The following is a 6321-nucleotide window of genomic DNA, read 5'->3' as shown; positions in this document are numbered from 1 at the left end:
TGCGTTGCAGAAGGTGGAGGCTTCAGTTCGTCATACCAGTCCTGAATGGCGACTGGGGTAAGATCCAGTAGGGAGCAGAAGGATTCTAGATCGTCTGGGGTGCGTAAGAGAGCCGTTTTACCTCTATGGGTGACCGACAGGCAGAAGGGGAAGCGCCAGTGGCACACGATGCCGTGGTGTGGCAGGCAGTCAAGCAGTGGGCGGAGGGCTCTCTGTTGCTGCAGTGTATGCACTGAGAGATCTTGAAACAGCTTCACCTCTGTTCCGTCGAGAAATACGGCGCCTCTGCGTCTTGCTTTCTGTAAAATCTCTTCCTTCAAGGGGAAGCTCTGTACGCAACATATGACATCACGAGGGGCTTCTTCCATCGCTGCCCGCGGTTTAAGCGCTTGGTGTGCGCATACAAATTCAATAGGGGAGTCCAGGGGTCGTTCCAATAAGTCGTTGAAGAGCCTTAGGAGGGACGCTGGGACCACATCTGGTAGCACTGACTCTGGGAGGCCGCGGACACGGATATTTGACCTGCGGCCTCTATTGCCTAGGTCTTCAAGCTGCCTCCGATGATGATGAGGGAATGGGATGTGGCGACTTGATGGGATTGCAGGGTGCTTATTTCCCTGTCTCTGTCGGCACCCGCCCGTTCCACTACATGTAGGCGGCAGCCTATATCCTGAATGTCCCTACGAAGCTCAGTTACGGCGGAGTGTAGAGTGTCTTTAATGTCTGCCGTCATGGATGACAGGTCAGACCGGGTGGGTAGGTGCTTGATGCACTCGTGCAGGGAGGACTCTCCGGAATCCAGTGTTGCGGCCTGGCGCGTGTGAGGGGCCGTCTCCGCCATGCTGTGGGCAGGCGTCTCTGAGGCCTCGTGGCGGTGGGATCTGAATAAGTCCGGTACCTGTTTGGCCGGCGTGTCTCCCTTCTGCCCAGGAGTCTTCCCAGGAGGGTATTGCGGGCCAATCTTCCCCATGTCTTCGGGAGGAGGGCTGCAGAAGGCGATGCTGGGTGCAGGTGAGCAGGAGCTCCTGAGTTAAGCAGCCATCTCCGTTGCCGCCGAACTCTGTAAATCCTTCTAATCTCCAATCATGGGCAGGAGACTTTTCTGAGGATGATCTAGTTGACAATCTAATACAAGGATACAATTATCAATGAGTCTTGGAGGGAGACTCAATTCAAAATAATACATCAGGCATATGTGCCGTACTTCTTGTCGAAGGATTCGTCTCCGCAACAGCTAACTTCAACGTGCCCAATGTGGCTTGTTGTGCCCTACATTGGCTCATTGCTACTGGACCTGTCCAGCCATACAATCTTTTTGGCACCAAATTTCAGTACTAATATAGGACATTGTGGCTTGGACACCTCCACTGGACCCCCTTCTCTTTTTGTTTAGTGTTTCCATTATTTTGGAGGGCTGACCTGGCCCCTTATAATTATAGAGGCATGGACTGGGTACATATTTGTCTCATTGCTGCAAGACGTTGCATAATGTGATAATGGAACAATAAGATTTGTCCAACTGTTATGGAGGTTGTGGGGGAACTAAAAGTTCTATTTCAAATGGAAAGATTGGAGGCTGAGCATCAAGGGGACCTGAGGACCTAATTCTTCTTCCATAGATGGAAGGGTTTTTTTAGTAAGATGTTCAGTGCTTGAGATATTGCTTAACTAATGAGACCTTTTGAGGATACCGCATGGTACCTTGCTGCACAGCTCTCTAATGACTTTGGGATTCAGGAAAATACGTTGGTCAGCTAAAAGCATATATGCCTTTGAATACCATAAGCGGAACACTGTAGTCCTTTTGTGGGGGGGAGGGGAGGCGACTAGCACATAGGGGTTAAGGGTTTACTATAAGTTGGTCCTGGACAATAGGACCTGTTGTATGTTGTAACCTGGTTTCTCATACCTTTCATTTACAATGCTTGTAAGACTAAATATGTCTGTTCTCATTCATCCAGGTCACGGTATATCTGTAAAAATGAAGTCAAGGCAATTGGACTTGCTGTATTCTTCTTAAAGACGTTTCACTGGACATCCAACCAGCTTTACTCAATTCAGAATGACTTGAACAAAAATTATCTGGGAATAAACTCTCTCCAAGTCATTGGAGCAAGATTCACCATATTTATACCCAAAGAATTTTTATACAAAGTCATTCTGAATTGAAAAAGCTGGTTGGATGACCAGTGAAATGTCTTTAAGATAAATACAGCAAGTCTAGTTGCCTTGACCTTTTTTCTGACTTATTTTTTACAGATGTTGTACAACTAAACTTTTGACATTTTTTTATAAAACATGTTTTTTTTTTTAAAAGAAGGAAAAAGAAAAAAAAAAGCGTGTCTATTAACCGTGAAAAAGGTTTGAATTTGGTATGAGGCCCCGTCCTTCCTCATGGGGCTCATGACAAAATTTGGGTTTTGTGGATTTAAAAAATAAATTTGATGGCTCCCCTCCTTCCCCTCCAATGCAATCAACCTGGGCAGAATTGCTCGTCCCTACTTTGCAAAAAGCCAGCTGTATAAAATGTGGCTTGACCAGTTTAGTGTGGAGGAACCCAAGTGGCCTGTACTGAGCCCTGACCTCATCCACACTGAACACTTCTTTAATACTTCTCTCATGACAGGTGTATTCACTGCAGATTTTAGGATGGAGTCCTGAATTGCACCATTGCAAGGTCAAGTGGATATTACATTATTCACTTATCAACAACAGTAACGGGAAGAAGAACTTTCTGAAATGTTTGTACCAAAACAAAGAAGCAGAATGTTGTCGTGTAATGAGGCCGCAGTGAGATCTGCGCAGTGTAATGAGACACAGGAGGGATCTGGCTGGGGATCTCTGGGAGCTGCTCAATGCTTTTATATATGGTGAGGTGCTGCAGGGTGGAGGGGATCCATGTGTCCTCCGTACCTGACACTCCACACGTCTGTATACAACTGGATGAAGAAAGATGACCAACACAAGATCTGATAACAATCTGCAGGACACATTGTAACTGCCTATAACATAGAGGCGTTGTCTGTTTCATACATGAAATGTTGTTCTACAAGGTGATAAATCATTACTGACAATTATACAATGTTGTTATTCTGGATATGACTCATATTCCTCCCCATGTATCTCTCACAGACCCCATACATCATCAATAAGGTATTCTGAATATACAGGTGAGTCTTTACAATGTGTCCTATCACACTTCCCTCGTATATTCTGCTCTGGTACCTCATCAGTTTGGGATCATGAAAGAGAATTCCCAAAATACAATCAGTTCAGTCTCTGGATATATCAGGAAAGGGGCGCTGTGATGATGACATGTTCTGGAGTTCAATCATAGAAGCAATCACACTCAGCTTTACACTGACGTCCCCTGATGATTGCTGCTATCCCTTGTTATCATTGTACAAATCTTTACACACTAACACTTTACATGATGGAGACATTTCATATTGGAAATGTAAAATCCAGGAAGGTTTTCTCTAAATATTTGGTACTTGTGTCATCTCTTCTACTCGTTCTGGAATCAAAATGGTTTATTAGCATTATTATTTTATTATAAAATCCCAGAAATATGTTATTGTCAAATTTGTTCTGAGGGAAATATGTGGTCTGCTATTTGCTAAGAGCTCCCTTGGAAACATTTCATATTGGAAATGTAAAATCCAGGAAGATTTCCTCTAAATATTTGGTACTTGTGTCATCTCTTCTACACGTTCTGGAATCAAACCGGTTTATTAGCATTATTATTTTATTATAAAATCCCAGAAAAAAGTTATTTTCAAATTCGGCAGATTTTATATGATTTACTCCAGAAATTCATGTTATAAAAAAAACTTGTTCTGAGGGAAATATGTGGGTTGCTATTCGCTCCTTTTTAACATTCTAGCTGCTGGTCTGTCTCTGACTCAAGTCGCTAGCCTGGAATAAGCATGCAGCCAGTAAAGTTGGAGTGAGGTGAGAGCTCCTGATGTGAATACTTGTTTCAGGTCAGTTAAAAGCACAAAAATAACCGGATCAGCATCACAGCTATGAACTTGGCATTATCTACAGGAAATTACCTTTTCCCATATTTTCTTCCCTAAGGGTTTGCTTACAGGGTGCATGCTTGGTCCCAACACCACCTCAAGTTAAGGTTTGGCACTGGGCAGCATATTCTGAATGGCAGCTGGGTGCGAGTACTGACATTGCTGTGCTAGGGGGACGCTGAGGAGCCTCTCACCTAGAAAAGTGGAAGGCACGCAGGGACCCACTGAACAGGGGGTTGTGACCCACTTCTGAGTCACGTTCCACCAGTTGAGAACCAAGGTACTAGAGGTATCAGAAAATTAATTCTAATTCGTGAGTGTCACATAAATGTAAATGTGATCCAATTACAATTCACTTACTGTATATCCACATCAATGTAAAGTATCTTACTCAATAAAGTGCATTTCATTTATACATGCAGAAAAACAACTAATCGATAATGAGAATAGTTGGCAACTATTCTCACTAACGGTTAGTTAGTTGGGGGGGGATATTTTTGTATGCAACCATGTAATATAGAGCGGCACATTTTTAATATATTTTTATATTTTTGATACTCCATTTTTTAAATTCTGTGCAGAACATTAAATTTAATCTAAAATGTAAAATGAATTAAATTTTGTTTGTTTGAAATGTCTTGGTGTTGTCCTTACAGTCTAGTGAGCAGTGTCTTCTCCAGTGCAATGTCTTCCTGAATCCTCACATTATTGCTCCCTCTCTTAGTGAATTATTTGGTTATGATGGGAAATCAAACTTCTCAGTCTGAATTCATTTTGCTCGGCCTGTCGGACCTCAAAGATTCTCAGATCCCTGGTTTATGTGGCCACACTGGCAGGGAATCTTCTCATTATTTTCCTGGTGGCCTCAGTCCCTCATCTCCAGACCCCCATGTACTTTTTCCTGGGAAACCTCTCTGCTTTAGATATCTTCAATTCCTCCATTTCCATATCTCATGTGTCTTTTGACGTCTTTACTGGAAACCGGCTGATTTTATACTCAACTTGTATCACACACGTCTTCTTCTTCTCCTGGTTTGTTTGCACTGAGTCCTTTATACTTCTGATGATGTCCTATGATCGCTATGTTGCCATTTGTCATCCTTTGCGTTATACAACTATGATAAGCCTTCACTTGTGTGCTCAGGCGGCGTTCTTTTCCTGGCTCTTCAGATTTGTTGTTTCTTTATTACATACACTTTGTGCACTAAGACTGGACTTCCCTGACCCCACCACTATCCCAGGCTTGTTCTGTGAATTTTATCAGCTGATTCAGCTCTCGTGTTCTGACACTTTCCTCAATTACTTAATGTTATATATTGATGCTGTAAGTTTTGAAGTCACTGGATTGTTCATTACTTTCCTTTCTTATGTCTACATCTTCAAAACCATCCTGAAAATTAAACTGAAGATTGGAAGACAGAAAGCTTACTCCACCTGCATGTCCCACCTCACGGTGGTCTTCATCTTTTATGGCACAGCTTTTTTTAACTACTTTCAACCCAAAGCGAATGATTATCTGTCAGGCAGATTGATGTCTGTATTTTACACAGTTTTCACTCCTCTCCTAAACCCGATTATATACAGCCTGAGAAACAATGACCTGAAAAGAGCTTTTCAGAAAACTCTGTCCAGAATAGGCGCCACTCCATAAACTGTCACCCAAGGAGAACTTCATGTCAATATTGGCAATCTCAGGACTGCTTGTATCTTTAACTGATTTCACACATTTTTATTTTAGATAGATTAAGTTTGTTTTGTTAATAAAAATTTGCTTTGAATGGGGCAAATCCTTTGTAAGTAGATAATGTTTTAAACCTGACTTCTGAAGATAGTTATTTAAGCTCATTGAGGCCTTGTTCACACCAGGGTGTTTTGGACGCACGGATTTTTCAGCCCTGAACCGCCTTCATGAACAATCACATATATTCCTATGAAATGCCTGCTGCCCAAAATGCTACCTGTGCTACTTTTGTTGCGCTGATCTGCGCGGTTTCCCTATAGATTTTTTAGAGCTGAAATGTGCTTAGAAACGCAAAAAAATGCCCTTTAAAAAATTGTGCAGAAAACCACACTGCTGCCGCCCTGTTGTGAATGAAGCCTAAAGGTCTAATTTTTAATGTTTACTGGCCATGGTTCTTTCTGCACCATGAAACAGATTCATGGTTTCAACAGAATAATGTGTCAATGTTTTATGTATGTTATCATGTACTGTATATGGTGCTACTGTTTGTAGGGGTAACATCCTTCTTCACAAACTGTCCTGATAAATGTTACCGACAATCTTATATAATAATAA

This window comes from Nanorana parkeri, unplaced genomic scaffold (assembly GCF_000935625.1).
Source record: "Nanorana parkeri isolate BGI_ZX_2015 unplaced genomic scaffold, ASM93562v1 scaffold1369, whole genome shotgun sequence".
Lineage (NCBI taxonomy): Eukaryota > Metazoa > Chordata > Amphibia > Anura > Dicroglossidae > Nanorana > Nanorana parkeri.
This window is presented reverse-complemented; position numbering follows the sequence as displayed.